This window comes from Acinonyx jubatus, chromosome B1 (genome assembly GCF_027475565.1).
Source record: "Acinonyx jubatus isolate Ajub_Pintada_27869175 chromosome B1, VMU_Ajub_asm_v1.0, whole genome shotgun sequence".
Taxonomy (NCBI): domain Eukaryota; kingdom Metazoa; phylum Chordata; class Mammalia; order Carnivora; family Felidae; genus Acinonyx; species Acinonyx jubatus.
The window spans coordinates 51,708,439-51,726,171 of NC_069382.1; the positions used below are offsets into that span (position 1 = coordinate 51,708,439).

Genomic DNA, 17,733 nt, shown 5'->3' on the forward strand with positions numbered 1-17,733 from the left:
CCAAAGACCGTCTTAACAATTACCTATGAAAACTTAGAGACAGACAAAATTAACAGTCATTTTAAGTCATCCTTTTGTTAACAAATTGCAACAGAGATAACACGAGCTTGTTTGACCTTCAGCAAACCTTGGTAGAATAAAAGTTTCATATTTAATGCTTATAATTCTAAAGACACGTCTATCTTAATTAAACTAAAAAGCTTAAGTTAGTTTAAATATGGACTGTTTCACCTGGGCCCACTTAAAAGTCAATCAATTTGTTCCCCATTGTCAATTTTACCCAGGACACTGGTGGGAAAATCTGAGGTGGGTGGTGTTAAGTCTGAGGGGGTGCTCTTTGCCTTTGACAGTGAAGATTGGAGGAGGAGCCAGTGGGGCTCCAATTGTTCAGGCCTCACCCAAGGTGGTGCAGAAACAGGAAGAGGGGGAAGGGAAGGCAGAAGTAATGAGGTGCCACCAGAAGGCAGGGAAAGAGGGTTCCTGGTTCTAAACCTCATCAGCTTGGGGGCACCTGGGTGGCTCAGTTGGTAAAGTGTCTGACTCTTCATTTCAGCTCAGGTCATGATCTCACGGTTCCTGAGTTCAAGCCCCTCATTGGGCTCCGCGCTGACAGTGTGGAGCCTGCTTAGGAGTCTCTCTCTCCCTCTGTCTCTGCCCCTCCCCTGCTCACACTCTTTCTCTCAAAAATAAATATATAGAAAAAAACTTAAAAAAATAAGCCTCAATAGCTCGGACAGATGAACAGACGCCATGTTTTTTCCATCGAAGTGGAAGCATGCAGTCCACGTCAGGCTGGAGAAGACCGAGAACTTCTGTGAAACAAAATGAGTTTCGTCACCTGCTTGGGAATATTTCTTAAAGTCCCCATCCCAAGGTAGATTTACCAAAGACAGTTGACTCCAACTATACCCATTAGCTTGAGAAATGAATGAGGGAGAAACCCCCACATCTATTCAGAGGAGGAACTGTGACAGAGAGAGTCAGTGTCCCCTTTGTCAGGGACAGCCTGTGTTTCCTTCAGCAACCTGGGTTTATTCGGAGGCCTGTTTAGACCATTATCATCCAACATATCAGGAGGGAGTTTACTGGCCTTGTTAAATGGCCAAACACATTCTGTCTAGAAGCCCCTAGATCTGGGTTCTGATTTAGAGAAGGCCTGGACCTAGAGTATCTCTGTCCATTTGCCGTTTCCTGCAGAAGAGATCTAACTGATAGATCCTACTAAGGCCAAGCAGTGCTACAGGAGATCAGTCCTTTCTTAAATTTTGCAATCTGAATTGTTTCAGGTGGGTTAAAAGGCATCCCAAAAGACAGTCCTTGGGAACTAAAGAAGCCTAGAGAAGGTCCGTTACCAAAAATCTCCCTTGACTCCCGACTGGCCTCCCACACAGAGGTCCTGGATGTCAAAAATGACCTGGGGCACCAGTTGGTTGAGTGTCCAACTTTGGCTCAGGTCATGATCTCACAGCTTGTGGGTTTAAGCCCCACATCAGGCTCTGTGCTGACAGCTCATGGCCAGGAGCCTGCTTCTGATTCTGTGACTCCCTGTCTCTCTGCCCCTCCCCTTCTCACACTCTGTCTCTCCCTACCAAAAACGAATAAACGTTAAAAAAAATTTTTTTAAAAAATAACCAGAGACTTCCCTTGAAGAAATTGCCCTTAATCAGCGTCCTGCTGTAAAATCCTATAGGTGGGATTGCTGGCAACGCCCCCCCCCTCCCTGCTTCTCCATTGTATTCTAGACTACAAAAGGATGCCTGTGTTTGGATGGAGATACTGTGCCTTGCCTTGCCTTGCCTTGCCTTGCCTTGCCCTGCCGTAAGTTCTAGTGGTAAGAACCCACTATTTTAAATCCATGGAAAACAATAGAAGAGTTTTACAAGGGGAAATTACCCAATTTTGTAACTTAACTGGTCAGTAGGGGACACTGATGGAAAACAGTAAAGATAGAAATCCATCATGATCTAAGTGACATTCCAACACCTGTAGTCTTTATAGCCAACTTTCCTGGTTGGGTTTTAATTCACTCAGGTACTGGTTTTGGCCGGCTCCCAATGGAGGGTTCATGGCCAGAGGCAGCTAGACCAGAGATGTGGAGGGGATCATGTTAGATCAATGAGGAGGAAACCTCAGATGGGAGTCTTAAGATCAGCAGCCCTCTTGGTGACTTAGGTGGCTGTCCCATGCCCAAGGCACACAACTTTGTATAAGGACAGAAATGAAGAGAGGACATCAAGTTTCTGGGTCTATTACCATTCCAGCCAAGGTACTGACTTCCAGCTTAAAGGCATGTTTTCTCCTCCTTATAGAGTGAACACAGGACAGAGGATTGGAGGCTGAACAATCAACATGAAAGTGTTCCAAGAAGATCATACTCCTTAAAAAAATTTTTTTTAATGTTTATTTTTGAGAGAGAGAGAGTCAGAGCATGAGCAGGGGAGGGGCAGAGAGAGAGGGAGACACAGCATCTGAAGCAGGCTCCAGGCTCTGAGCTGTCAGCACAGAGCCTGGTGCGGGGCTCAAACCCACGGACCACAAGATCATGACCTGAGCCAAAGTCGGACTGACTTAACCGACTGAGCCACCCAGGTGTCCCAAGACCATACTCCTTGAAAAGCCCCTGAAATGGAAGTAAATGGGGGGGAGACAAACTACTCACCAAGTTTGTACCAAAGCTCAGAGTTCAGATAAGAAGACTCAGGCTACACATTTGGGTGCCAAAATGATGTGGTTCGAAGTGCTGGGTTTAGAGCAATCGGCCAGAAAGAATTCTTGAGACAGTTTTGGTGCAAAAAGGTGTTTTTATTCTAGCACAGGGACGGGACCCCTGGGCAGAAAGAGCTGCACTGGGGTTGTGAGGAGTGACTGATTTTATACTTGGGAGTTGGGGGAGATAAGGCCCAGGAGAAATCTCCAAAAGTCGTTCCATATATTTTTTTTAAAGTTTATTTATTTTTGAGAGAAACGGTAGACAGAGCATGGATGGAGGAGAAGCAGAGAGAGAGAGAGGGAAACACAGAATCTGACGCAGGCTCCAGGCTCTGAGCCTAACACAGGACTCAAACCCACGAACCATGAGATCATGACCTGAGTGGAAGTCAGACACTTAACCGACTGAGCCACCCAGGCACCTTTGGTTTTTCACATGTTAAAAAAGACCCACAGGATCCTGGAGGCCTGGCTATTGTCATGGTAAGGTTATTTTTCCTTCTAGCAGAGCATTCACATTAAGACCGTTGGGAGTTCCTGGAGAAATGTCCTTCTCTGCCTGCCTCAAGAATCTGTCAATGGGCTGCAGGTTATAAGGAAATTTCATTTTATCTACATTTCTTTTGCCTTTTCTCTATATCATCTACACCCAAGGTGGGGCTGGAACTTACCACCCTGAGGTCAAGAGTCACATGCTTCATCAACTGAGTCAGCCAGGTGCACCTAGTTTACCTTGAAAAAAGGTAATATTATTGTGGGTTATGCACCTGTAAATAACCCCTATTGGGTTCTCCTTATTTTGAGGTTTATTAAAATGGTTGTATGTTCTTGTTCTGTGACATGCTTTTTTGATCCAGTGTTAAATACATAACATCTATGCGTATTGATCTATAGAGTTATACCTCGTTCAGTTTCCCTGATGTACATAGCCTGGTCTTAATATGTATTCATGCATAGCTTTGTCTAGATAAAGGAGGAGGGGGGGAAATCCATTGTGAGGCAAATTTTTCAGACAGTGAAACTTTCACAAATAGGAATTTGTCGGCACGATTTGAGCAAGTCATGGTGGTTTTTTTTTCTCTCTTTCTCTTCACCACTGTACGTATTTCCTCGCCTGCTGTCAGGCGTGATTTATGTCAGGCACCCCCAGCCCAGTTCCTATTCCGGGAGGTGGTGAGGGCAGGAGGGTGGGGGAGGGCGCAGTCCTTGCTTGAGGGACACCTGACAGCTCAACACAGGGCACAGACTTCCCAACGCAGCAAAATTCTGCTGGTTTCTTGGAAGTCCTTACGAAGGATCTTTCATTTGTGGCATTTTGGCTTCCTCCCTGGGTCTTCGGTCCATGCAGTGACCTCAGTGTCTCCTGACTGTGGAGTCACATGCCTTTCTCTACTTTGGAGTTTGAGCCTTATAAAGCCTCAACTCTTTGGCAATAGATAGCTTGTGGGCCTGATGTCAGCAGCCGGCAAGTCTTTCTGTGACTTTCCATCCACATCCACATGACACCAATGACTCCTGGTGGACCCCTGATCTGACCCTCTGATAGAGGAAGCCCCACTAAGCAGATTCTCCTGAGATAGGCTCTTAAATGCTAATAATAGCATATGTGAAATACTTGACAGTTTATGAAGCCTCTTCAAATACACATTCCCCAGAGGCGGGCAGTTCAGGTCCATTGGACAGAGAAGATCCGATGTTAAGGGAGAGAATGAGGAATAGTGTGGTTAAAGATGCAATGGGCACGTACTACGTTTCTTGCCCACCCCTCCTGCTGTACTAGGTGCTTTATGCACATTTGATCCTTTGAACAAACTTGGGAGGCAAGTAGTATTTTCATGCTATTTTTTTTTTAAGATAACTGTTAGGAATTGCATGTTTGCTCCCCGCCCCCCATTCATATGTTGAAGCCCTAACCCCCAAGGAGGATGTTATTAGGAGGTAGAACCTTTGCGAGGTAACTAGTTTTATAGGAGGTTATGAGAATGGGGTCCCCAGGATGGGATTAGTTTCTCCACCACGTGAGCATATAGCAAGAAGGCAGCTCTCTCCAAGTCAGGAAGCAGGCTCCCACCAGACACTGGATCTGCTGGCACCTAGGTCTTGGGCTTCCAGCCTCTAGAACTATGAGAAATTAATGTTTGTTGCTTAGGCCACCTAGTCCATGGTCTTCTTGTTATAATAGCCCGAATGGACTAGGACAATCACCAGGCTCAAAGAATAAAGTGACACAGCAATAATGGGAAAGCACGAACTGAAACTCAGCTCTGTTTCCTGTTCAGTGCTTTTGCCCATCACTGCTCATGTTATTCTTTGCTGAGCAACTGATTAACCCAAAACTTAGTAGTTTAAAACAACAGCAATCACTTATGATCTCACAGTTTCTATGGTTTAGGGATTTGGGAGCTGTTGTAGCTGGGCTGCTCTGGCTCAGGGGCTCTCGTGGAATCCCAGTTAGGATGTCCCCTGAGGGGTCACTTGAAGACTTGACAAGATCTGGAGGATCTCCCTCCTGGAGGATCTCCAGCCTTCCTGGCTAACTCACATGGCTGGCAAGTTGGTGCTGGCAATTGGCAGATGGCCTATTCTCTGCCTCTGTGCTGCTGGAGTGTCCCCACAACATAGAGGCCCACTTCCCCAAGTGAGACATCCATGAAAGAGTCAAGACAGAGCCTCCATGTCTTTTATGACTTTGCCTCAGAAACCACAACTGTCATATCTGTAATATACTATTGGTTGCAAAGCCCAGCCATATTCAGTGTGGGAGGGGACTACACAAGGGTGAGAATACTGGGAGGTAGGAATTATTGGGAGTCATCTTGGAGTCTGGGTACAATGCTATGACATTGCCCAGAAACATGGAATGTTGGTGTTGGTTAAAACCCAATATGGAGATAGCATTTTCATAATGTTAATTGAGTTCCAGAATCTGACAGTATGAAACGTTTAGGTTTCCGTGATTTTATGATAAAAATTGGACTTGAGGGCTTTTGCTCACCGATAATGTAAACATGGGAAAGGATTAATGTAAACATAGATAGTATTTGGGGGGGGAGGGGGTATTTGATGAATTAAAACAAATTAAAGAATTTTTTTTAAATGTTTATTTTTTTTGACAGAGAGACAGAGCGTGAGCAGGGGAGGGGCAGAGAGAGAGGGAGACACAGAGCAGGCTCCGGGCTGTCAGCACAGAGCCTGATGCAGGGCTTGGACTCACGACCGTGAGATCATGACCTGAGCTGCAGTCAGACGCTTAACCGACTGAGCAACCTGGGCGCCCCTAAAAATTTTAAACATTCAATATATGTTTTTTAAAAAAGAACGTTTCCCAGTAGACTCAAGTTAACATGATCACACTTAAAAAAAACCAATAATTTCTTAATATTGCCTAATCTCCAATCCAAGTAGTCTCCCAAATGTCCTTTTCAGTTGGTTATACAGAACCATACGTTGCATTTGGTTGTTATGTCCCGTAAGTTTCTTTTATTCAAAAGTAGGTCCTGACTTGGGAAGTTTTATCACGACCCTGACTTGGGAAGTTCCCGAGCCAATAGTTCTGCAGAAAGTCCCATTTTCCGGGCTTGTCTAATTGCTTCGTTGCTGTGAAGGTTAGCCTGTTTTTCTATCTTCTAAATTTCCCATAATTGAAAGTTAGGTCTAAAGGTTTGATAGGTTTAAGTTAACTTTCTTAACTAGAATACATCATAGGAGACAGATTTGGTGTTTCTGCATTTCAAGAGACACATTAAATCTGTCTGCTCCTCCATTGGTGTATGTGATATTGTAATATAATAAGAAATATATATTTGGTCTGTGATAAAATAAGAAATATATCTTTGGCCTTCTCCCTGGCTCCTGGCACAAGGGCTTCTTAAACCCTTGGAATTTCCTGAGTGGTGTAGGTAAAAGGATTGTCTTTTGTTATTAATAAAAAAGCCCCTTTCAACCTTCCCTGGGTTTATACGAATGAGGTGACTCTTGGTGGACCCTTAGATAGCTTCAGCATAGGGACTGGTTGCCAGTGATCAACCATGCGATCAGAGAGTTGGAACTTTCTGCCCCATTCCCTGGCCTCCAGGGGTATGAAGAGCTTCCTGGTTGACAAAGACATCCAGGTGCTGGGAGGGTGATGCACCCCAACTCTACTGGGACAGAGGCTCCTGTACTAGAGAGCCTTCTGGTCTTCACCCTATGCACCTCTTCACTTGGCTTTTCATCTGTATTCTTTGTAATATCCTTTACACTAAACCAGTAAATGTAAGTCCATCTTTTCCTGAGTTTTGTGAATCATTCCAGAAAATTACTGAACCTGAGAAGGAGTTTTGTGGGAACCCCTGACGTATAGCTGGTTGGTTAGAAGTATGGGAGACTTGGACGTACGACTGGTGTTTTTACGTGGGGACAGTATGACTTGTGGGGTCTGGGCTAACTCTGGGGAGTTAGGTCAGCATCGAATTAAATCATAGGACACCCGGTTGGTGTTTGCAGAGAATTGGAGAATTCGTTGGTGTGAAGAATCCTCTCTCTTCCCACTTGTCCCGTATGCACACATAATAAACTGCAGGGTTAGGGGTTGATAGCCTGGTCACTCTGCTGGGCAGCCGTGCTATTCCTCTTGTGGCTCGGCAGTAATGACTGGGTGTTACTTTGTCACACAGAGTCCAGTTCCCAGCTTAGAACTCACTCCACAGTTTCAACATTAAGGAATAAACCTCAGTGGAATCAGGAGTTTTATTAAGATTGGAAAATAATGATTTTCCCAAATCAATTAATCCTCTTATGTTTATAAGCCAGCATTTTTCTGGAGGGTAGAACTTTCTCTCATCAACTGAAATACAGTTCTTACTGGAAAAGTAGAACCAAGGCTAATTCCTTCCTTTTAAATGACTCATTTTCAAAGTAAGGGGTTGGTTTTATAGTCCTCTCAAATCATAACAAATGAATTTTTTTTTATTGCCTTGGATTACTCTTCTTGGATCATCATCATGGATTTGTGGATTTTTATTAATTCATGTGCTTCAAGCAACTGTATTCATAATTTTTTGATGCTCTAATGCATTTTTAAACAATTATCTTGAAGTATAATTTGTGTGATGGTAAACTACACATACATATATATAGTGTACAATTTGATGAATTTTGTCATATGCCCATATCAATGAAACCATCACCAAATGAAGATAATGAATAGTTCCAACACCCCCAAAAGTTTCACTACGCCCTTTGTGATCCACTGATATACTGTCTGTTACTATTTGTTTTCATTTCTAAGAATTTTATTTTTATTTTATTTTTGAAGCCGATTTATTTATTTTGAGAGAGAGTAAGTGCGGGCACGAGTGGGGGAGGGGCAGAGAGAGAGGGAGAGAATCTCAAGCAGGTTCCTCACTGTCAGCATAGAGCCTGACGCAAGGCTAGAACTCATGAACTGTGAGATCATGACCTGAGCTGAAATTAAGAGTTCAATGCTTAACTGACTGAGCCACCAGGCACCTTTCATTTCGAAGAATTGTAAATAATTGGAAACACACAGTGCCTTCTAGTTTATGTCTGGCTTCTTTCATTCAAAGTAAGGATTTTGACAATCATCCATATTGTTATGTGTATCAATAATTTGTTCCTTTTTAATGTTTTATTTATTTATTTTGAGAGAGAGAGAGAGAGAGAGTGTAGGGGAGGGGCAGAGGGGCAGGGAGAGAGAGAGAGAATCCCAAGCAGCCTCCACACTGTCAGCACAGAGCCTAATGGCAGGGCTTGAACTCATGAACTGTGAGATCATGACCTAGGCCAAAACCAAGAGTTGGATGCTTAACCAACTGAGCCATCCAGGCATGCCAGTTTGTTTCTTTTTTTTTTTTTTTTTCAACGTTTATTTATTTTTGGGACAGAGAGAGACAGAGCATGAACGGGGGAGGGGCAGAGAGAGAGGGAGACACAGAATCGGAAACAGGCTCCAGGCTCTGAGCCATCAGCCCAGAGCCCGACGCGGGGCTCAAACTCACGGACCGCGAGATCGTGACCTGGCTGAAGTCGGATGCTCAACTGACTGCCCCACCCAGGCGCCCCAGTTTGTTTCTTTTTGAAAATTAAAAAATTTTAAACAGCGGGGCACCTGGATGGGTCAGTGAGTTGAGTGTTCGACTCTTGATTTCAGCTCAGGTCATGGTCATGGTCTCACAGTTTGTGGGTTCGAGCCCTGCATTGGGTTCCACACAGACAGTGTGGAGCCTTTTTGGGATTCTTTCTCTCCCCCTCTCTCTGCCCCTTCCCTGCTCATGCTCTCTCTCTCTCTCTCTCAAAATAGATAAATAAACTAAAAAAAATTTAGCAGCTTTACTGAGGTATAATTGACATACAGTAAACTGCATGTATTCAACATGTACACTTTGATAAAATTTGAACCATGAATATACACCATAAAACCCTCACTGGAATCAAGATAATGAAAGCATACATCACTCCCTAAAGTCTTCTTGTGCCCCTTAGTCATTCCTCCTTTCTGCTTTTCTCTCTGTCTCCATCCCCAAACAACCATGGATCTTGCTTTCTCTACAGATTTGACTATATTTTCTAGAATTGTGTATAAATGGAATCATAGAGTATGAGCTTTTTTTTTTGGAGCTGCATCTATGTAGGTGCATGTGTTAATATTTCACTTTTTTTTTAAATTGTGGAGTAGTATTTCTTTAAATAAATAGACCACAATTTGTTCATTCATTCATCTATCAGTGAAAATTTGGGTTGTTTCCATTTTGGGGGCTATTATAAAGAAGGGTGCCATGAATTTGAGTACAGTCCTTGTGTGAATGTATATTTTCATTTCTTTTTTTTTTAATTTTGTTTTTAATGTTTATTTATTTTTGAGAGAGAGAGTGTGAGCACAAGCGGGGGAGGAGCAGGGAGAGAGGGAGACACAGAATCTGAAACAGGGTCCAGGCTCTGAGTTGTCAGCACAGAGCCCAATGCAGGGCTCAAACTCACAAACCGCGAGATCATGACCTGAGCTGAAGTTGGACGCTCGACAGACTGAGTCACCCAGGCGCCCCTGTATATTTTCATTTCTCTTGGGTAAATACCTTAAAGGGGAATGGCCAGATCATCTGTAGGTGACTTTTAAAGAAAACTGTCAAAACTGGTTTTAAAGTGGTCACACCATTTTACTCCACCCCCCCCCACCGCCCCCAGCAGTGTACAAGAGTTCCAGCTGTCCCCCATTCTCACAAACACTTGGTGTGGTCAGCCTTTTTGTGTAATTATTCCAGTGGGCGTGCAGTGGTATCTCATTGTGGTTTTAATTTGCATTTCCTTGATGACTAATGATGCGGGGCATCTTTTCACGTGCTTATTGGCCATTCATTTATCTTCTTTTCTGAAGTGTTTATATAGGCCTTTTGCCCACTTTTGAAATTGGGCTGTTCATCTTCTGAGTGTATAAAACACAAAGTATATAGAGTTATAAACACATAAGGTATTTGCGCAGGGACAGTGAGTTCTGCCTATAGCTTGCGCTGTTGCTATGACCAGGAAGCTGGAAGGGAATTGTAAGGTCCTGGGCAAATGCAGCAAAGAGGGTCACATAGCAGAGGAGGAGGGCAGGTGGAAGAGGGGGAAAGGTGAAGTTGGCAGGCATGCTGTGGCGCTGTAACCTTTGAGATGGGGCCCGTGTGACTGGGAGGTTCACTGGGTCCGGGCATCTCTTTCTACTTTTTGGTCTCAGCCCCCATATGGCTCCAGGTCAAAAATCCTTCATACCACAACTTGCCAGGGAATTTGGCTGCAAAGTATAAACACTGTAGATTAATCCCATTTCCAAACTGGTGTTTCTGTGAAGTAGAAGTGGCCGGGAGTGCAGGTTTGGCCGTCTTTGCTGCCTCAGAGGGGTTTCGTAGGATGGCGGCTCTACCCTTTTCTACCCTGACTGTGCATGTAACAATTTTACAAAGTGTGCCCTTGCCTAGCATACTTCTTCCTTTTGTGATGGGCAGAGCATCGGTCAGTGCGCCCATTTTACAGTGAAACTAACTGAGGTTTTGCCAAGTTGGGAGTAGTGGAGCCAGGACTCCTTCTCCAGTCCAGAGACCTGGGTGGAGTCTTTCCCCAGGCCAGTGTCTGGCATCACCCGGTGGTGACCTCCCACACGTTTACCAGCTCTGAAATCACAGATCTGGCCTGTTGCATACCAAAAACTCAACCGAGTACATTTCAAAGATTTAATTGCTTTTCTTAAACAATTCATGAATCAGGCAGCATGCCGTCTAGCAAGTAGAGGTCCTTGGAGGAGGGGAACAAAATGTCAAGTTTCTGTAGAAGGAGGGCAGGGCAAGAAAGTTACCAGCAAAAGAAAAGAATCCTTCCAGGCAAGCCTGCTTTTCTTTAGGGAAAAAAGCAAGAGGTCTCATCTTGCAGCTTACCTCATCTTTGGGGGAAACAGAGAGCCCATGTGGTGGACTCATTGGCACTGATTGAAAAGTTCCTAACTGTCTGGTTAAGACTACCTTTCTGGGTACTGACGCTGCAATTCTGGTTTGGGAACTTGGCTGCAGTGACACCTTTGGGGGCATATGGTTTTCTTTTTAACAGACCCATCTTCTCTTTTCCCTGTCAATCCCCCCCCCCCCCCCGCCTCCCATTATGATTTATTGCGCAATCGTGCCCTGTTCACAGAGCAAACAGCAGAAAGAGAAGCACCTGTGCTTACTGGACCTCCGAGCGAAAGAAACTTGGGTAAGTCCTGTAACCCCCAGGGACGAGTTTCCTCCACTTTATAGTGGACAGTCACCATTCCTGCCCTCTCAGTACATTCGACAGACCCTCTTCTGGAGCCCCACTCCGAAACCAGCCAAGAGCTGGCGGCCCGGGCCGGAATTTGTTTCTAACTCAGGCCCGCAGTTGGGCCCCTTGAAGTCACGGAGCCTTGGTTTTCCCTGACCTCCGTAGGGAGCTTCTCAGACATCCTTCCCCGGGGCGGCGCAGCCCGGCGGCGCCCTCCATTCTTGCGGACAGCGCCACCCAGCGGCCAGCCTGACGAACAAGCAGCCGTCCCCAGGAGCCGGTGAAAGATGTTCAAGGGCAGAGAGGGTGAGCAGACCCCGGCGTGGGTCTGGTTCTGATCCGGTGGAAACCACCCGGGGCAGGACGGGGTCTTCTCCCCTCGGAGGCTGGATGGCGACACATATGCTGGTTGGAGCCACCTCTGTGGTTTCCGCTATTGGGACTGAAGCTTTCCCCCCTTTCTCGTGCTCCCGGGAGTGAGATCTGTGCACAGGGCTGTGCCTGGAGGAAGCCCCCTCCTGAGGTCTGTTTTGGGGACGCTCTCGCGCGTGCCTACATTTACAGACCGGGTGGTGCGTGCAGGTTTCCATCTTCTCCTCCCCCCCCCCCCCCCCCCCCCCCCCCCCCCGTCTCCCTGGGAATTCCTCCCTCCTCCTGCCTCTCCTGCAGCTTCGTCCTACCTCTTTTTCTTTAAACGCCTTCGTTTTTTTTGACACCCAGGTGTCTGGCGTCTGGATGACCAAGCATGGGGTCAGGAGACTTGGGATTCAGATGCCGCTGTGCCACATCTTCTCACCATTAAAATCAGAGCCTCCTTTGGGGCGCCTGGGTGGATCGGTGGGTTAAGCGTCGGATTCTTGATTTTGGCTCAGGTCAGCATCTCGTAGTTCATGAGTTCCAGCCCCACCTTGGGCTCTGCAGAGCTTGGGATTCTCTCTCTCCCTCTGTCTCTGCTCCTCCCCTGCTCACTCTGTCTCAAAAATAAATAAACTTAAAAAATAAAATAAAGTCAGAGCCTCCTTGATTGGCTCCTACACTCGGGACCCTGCTGTGGCCTATAGATTAGAGGAGAAAAGACTGCCTGCAATTCCAGACCCCTGTTCTTCCAGCCTAACTGTAACTATTCTCTCTCTACCCAGGCAGATGGGCTCGCTGTGGCCACAAACCATCCCCACGATTTCCCGCCTCCACACCAGGGCGGTACCATTTTCTTGTCCTGGAAGGCGTGGACCCCAGCTACAAGCCGTGCTTGCGCCGCCAGCCATCGGGGACATCCAACAGGAGTCTGCCACCTGAGCTCCAAGACCAAAAGCACAGGTTGGGTTGTGGATGCAGTTGGTTAATTATGCTATTGGTTTCTACCCAGAGGGGCAATATATACATATATGCTGTTTTACACAGAAACAGTTTAAAGAAAAAAGAATCGTCCATTACCCTACATAATTACTATTTATTTAAAATCAATCTTAATTAATATATGCCTCTAGACTTATAATTTGTTTGCTCTGCAAATACATGTATTTTACAAACGTAAGATCATATACATTAAACATCTTTTAATGTGTAAAAGGGATGCTTCTGTGGCTAGTGAGCTTTGAGAAAGCAGGAACTCCTACTCACCCCTTCAAAGGCCAGCCCATGTCACTCTTCCCCGCAGGACTCTGACTGGCCCAGGCAATGGTAACTGCTTATCTCCGTGTTCATGACACCTTGACCATACTTTCATATCAATACTTATTATCTTGTGTTTGGCTATTGGTTTATGCATCTGAATTCCCCATTTGATTGGAAGTCTTTGAGGCTGAGGGCCCTTCTGATAGATTTTTTGTGTTCCTAACTGTTAAAAAGAAATGATCCTGACAGTTGTTAAAATGGTAAGGAAAACTCGATTCAAGAGTATTGCAGTGGGGGTCTGTGGCACTAGGGGAGAGAGGTGGGGCTAAATTCCGAATACGACAAGCACAAGTGGGGATTCATAGCCAAGGAGCAGGGTGGGGCGAGTGGATGGAAAATTACTAAGAAGAAACATCAGGGTAGGGGGATTCTTGCTGAACTGATCTAACAGGATTCTTACTGAAGGCACGCCAAGGACTTAGATGTCAGTGGTGCTGTGTGAGGAACTTGATCAGATATTCAAGGTGATCAGATAATCAAGGGTGGGGAATTCTTGCTAAATTGACTTAGCAGGATTTTTGCTAAATTGAGCTAGGTAGTCTGAAGACAGGCTGGGGGCCAAGGTCAAGGCCTCACCGAAAGGAGTACTCAGAGGAGTCTGACCGAAGTCAGGAAAAGAGGGAGTTTTTGTCACACTACATATTCACTGAGTGCATATATACTGAAGTGAATGTCAAGCACGTAATTAAAATACACCAGTGTATCTTTCTAGCTCTCTTCTAAAAAAGCGAAACTCTTAGTTTCCTCTCTAGGGTTTGTTGGTTTGGAAAGAAGGAGTTTGCACCATGCACCGTATCACCCTGGGTCCTGGAAGCCGTCTGTAGAACAAAGAAACTTTGTGAAGACAAAGGACGCCCCCCCCCCCCCCCACCCCGGCCTGGCTTCTATTCTGGCATTTCGATGCCCCAATTCCAGCATTTATTCAACAGATGTTTATCGAGCACCTACTATGTGACAGATACTGTTATAAGTACAGAGACTATAACAATAATCAAGACAGATCCTTGCCTTCTTTAGGGCTTGCAGTTTACTGAAGGGAATCAGGCAATAAGTTAAACAAATAAGGAAAATACATAGTATATCAGATGGAGAAAAAATTACACAGGGAAGGGACAGTCCCATCCTTAGACCTGGGCAAGAAGGACCCCTACCCTAAGCTCCACACTTTAGAGGCCTGCCCTGGTCCTCTTCCGGGGTGATGAGTTTACCAGGCCGAGGGGCTATGCCCCTGGGAGCCTGAACCTCCTTCCTAGACACACACTCTGGTTACTTAGGACCTCAAAAGTTCCTTCTCACATGGCACTGAATTCACGGCCAGGGCTTGCATGGATTTGCCTTAGGTCTGATCTTAGAGGGTGGAGTAGAACACACGTGTGTGGCCCTCTAAGCCTGAGGGACATAGCTGGGATGTTCACATGTATGTGTGAAGCTCCTTGAGGTATTGGTTGGAAAAGGGAGGTGGGCCATATTTGGGGGACCATCAGTTTTACTCTTGCTCCAGCCTCCACAAATGTTAAGGGCAGACCTGAAAGGATAAGGATAGGAACTTTTTCTTGGGTTAAACAGGATGGATCAAGGAAGGCATCATGGAGGAGGTGACATTTTACTGAAGACCAGAGAAAGGTGAGGAAAGGCATGATGTGAATATCTCTGGAAGAGGATTCCATGCAGAATAAAAGGTAAGTGCAAAGGCCCTGTGGCAGGAATGTGCTTGGCATGTTCAGGAAAAGTAAGCCTGGCTGTTCCCCAGGCACCTCAGCCCCTGGGGATCTGCCACATTTGTGTTTGTGCAAAACATAGAAGAAAGAGGTCCTCCATAAATGTCGTGTTGAATGAATGAATGAATGAATGGGCCAGCTTCCTTGAGGAGCCTCTCCCAACAGCACACAGATGCATCTTCCTTTCCTGCTCTCTGCCAAAGGGTATTTCTGGGCCAGCTCTCATATCCTGATGACCAGGGACTGCTACTCTTCAGGCCAGGATTTTCCCAAACCTGCTGTTCTTAAAAGTTTTTTCCCAGTTCCTTCCAGACTCTCTCCTTATCACTTCCACCTTCCTGTTTTCCTCTCCCAGACGGCAGCCCTGACCCCCCATGGTGTCCCCATACGTCTGCCTGTCCTCAGGGACACCAATGTCTCAGATGCGGCTGCAGACACGGAGCTGAGTGGGGGGCAGCGGGTGGTGGCGGCGTGTGGCCAAGGCCCCCCTGGCTGAGGGAATGGGGTTAGGGCCCGAGGAAGGAAAGACTCAGAGGTCAGAGGCTTGACCTGGTCTTAGCCCAGGGGAACAAGTGTGGGTATTTACTTGATAAGAGGAAGAGGAAAAAAAAAAAGTCCCCTTATTTTTATTTTTAGAGACAGATCCTGAGGTTTTAACCTAACATAGAGCCTGGGTCTCAGATTTTCAGCTGGTGGCTTCTGAGCTTTGCTGCCACTGCTCTGAGCTTCTATCCTCAGTCCCCGGAGATGGAGGAGCTCCAGGTGGGGGGAAGGAGTTGTGGCCTCCCTTTCAAAACCACGAAGATGACACCCCTCCCCCAGGTCTGCCTTCAGGGCTTCCCTTCGCACAGGCTGCTCCTCTGAGCCTGCTCTTCCCTCCCTGCTTTGTTCAGGCACCGCCCACTCATGGAGGACTCTGCTCAGGCCTTCCTCCTCTGGGCAGCTGGCCCTGGCCAGTGAGGCTGCGTGGGCACCCCCTCCGCCCCCGTACTCCTAGAGACCCCACAGTTCTTTGTTTTGCTTCCTTGATCACTCCTGGCCTGGCCCCCAAAAGCTCCTTAACTTTCCTTGGTGGCAGAGGCCATTCTTATTCTATGTCCCCGGAGCCGGAATGGGCTGGAATGGGCAGTCGGTGTTCAGACTGTTAGTTTGGCGGATGAACGGGTAGAAAGTGAACACTTGGAATATGCTCGCTGGAAATTTAGTATGTCTGACGAAACATCTAACGGTGAAGGAGGGTGCCATGGGAAGGGACCCTTGTTGGGGGTCCAGTGTTTTTCATGCAGTCTCTGGAGGCCGAGGAGGGTGTGCCTGCTGCCTGGGTCAGCGGGGAGCAGTCGGGGAGCTGGGGGAATGCTTGAACTATGTTTGTGAAATGCTTTAGATACAGAGAGTTCAAATTTACCATCTAGTCCGAGGTCCAGTCCACTTGGGAGGTAAGTGGGGCAAGGACGGTGTGCTCATTACAGATGGGGAAACTGAGGCTCAGAGAGGTGACTTACTTGCTCTTGGCCAGAGTCGAGCTCAGTCTTGGGTTTCCCTGGACCCCATTGGTGCCTTCTTGTCAGCTTCTCGTCCCTCTGCACAGCTTCCTCCCAGAGACAAATATTGACCCAGCTGGTGCAGGGAGGCCTCCAGGGATGTGTCAGCTGGTGCCTTCCATAAGGGGTGGGGCTTCTGGTTTGGATCAGGTGCTTTCCATGGTCTCTTGCAGCTCTGTGGTCAAACCTCTGGCCTCTTCAGGAGACTTGTAAAAAGCACTCTTCACATCTGCCCTTGAAAGGTCCCCTTTGAAGGGGTCTGTGTGACAGAGCTGGCTGGCTGGGGGCTGCCAGGAGGTGGTGCTGGGAAGCAGTGGAGTTTGGCTCCCATCCCCCATTGCTCCTCCATCTTCTGGGCCCCAGTTTTGACAGGTTCTCTGGTTTTGTAACTGCCCTCATCTCTCCAGCCTCACCATCACTCAGGGGAGGGATGAAAGATGTTTGTAAAATGAGACAATTAAATTGACTATCTTACATGTAGCATCAGCATTTTCTCATACATTTTGAGGTAGATATTGTTGTTCCCACTTTGCAGGTGAGTCAACTGAGGCATGCTTAATAATTATAATTGGACACTTATGAAGTACCCAATACTTTATTTGGATTACTTATTTAATAGCAGTGGCTTTTGTTTATTGAATACTTAGTATGTGCAGATACTGTCCTAAGCTCCGTGCATACACGAACTCATTTGGTGTCCATGAAAACCCTAAGAGGGAGCCCACATGAGAAAATGAGGGCCAAGAGAAGGTTAACAAGCCCCTAAGGCTTGTTAACAAGGACGTTAGATCTGGGATTCAAACCAGGTAGTCTGACTCATATTGAAAAACGCAGCCCAAGCCACATGGATAGTCACCGTGGAGCTGGGATTTGAACCCAGGCAGTCGGACTCTTAGTGTCATTGGCAGAATCGGGGCTGGGGTACAGACCCACTCCTCCAGATGCAAATGCTAAAGCTTCCTTCTCTACTTCATGCTCTGGGCTGTGCCAAGCAGTTTACCTGCATGGTCTTGGGAAGCAAGAATGCTGTTTTCCCACACCTGGTTTCCACAAGGAGAGCTTTTCCCTCAGTGCCCCCTGGGCCTGCCCTGACCCACTGCTGGCTGGGATGGGACAGGCGAGACCATCTCATCTGGAGTTCCATTTACAGATCAACTGGGTGAGTAGATTCAGAGCAGGATCTCCCATTTTACTTGTTGATGAGTCAAAAAAGTTCATAACACAAACAGGAAAGTGAGGTTCTGTGTGTGGAGTTTGTCTCAGAGACCTCAACATTTATACAGTACCTACAACCAAGGGTGATGTTAAGAGCATTTTACATT

The 17,733-nt window shown here is 46.5% G+C and overlaps 1 long non-coding RNA gene across 1 annotated transcript in view; it reads left to right on the top strand.

Moving 5' to 3' along the window:
• The window catches only part of LOC128314410 (uncharacterized), a 37,272-nt gene extending 23,895 nt beyond the window's left edge, over positions 1-13,377 (top strand). The window contains exons 2-3 of the long non-coding RNA XR_008296024.1: positions 11,371-11,430; positions 12,618-13,377. This is a non-coding gene — a long non-coding RNA (uncharacterized LOC128314410). The remainder of the gene's footprint in view (positions 1-11,370; positions 11,431-12,617) is intronic.
• Positions 13,378-17,733: the final 4,356 nt, after the last annotated feature.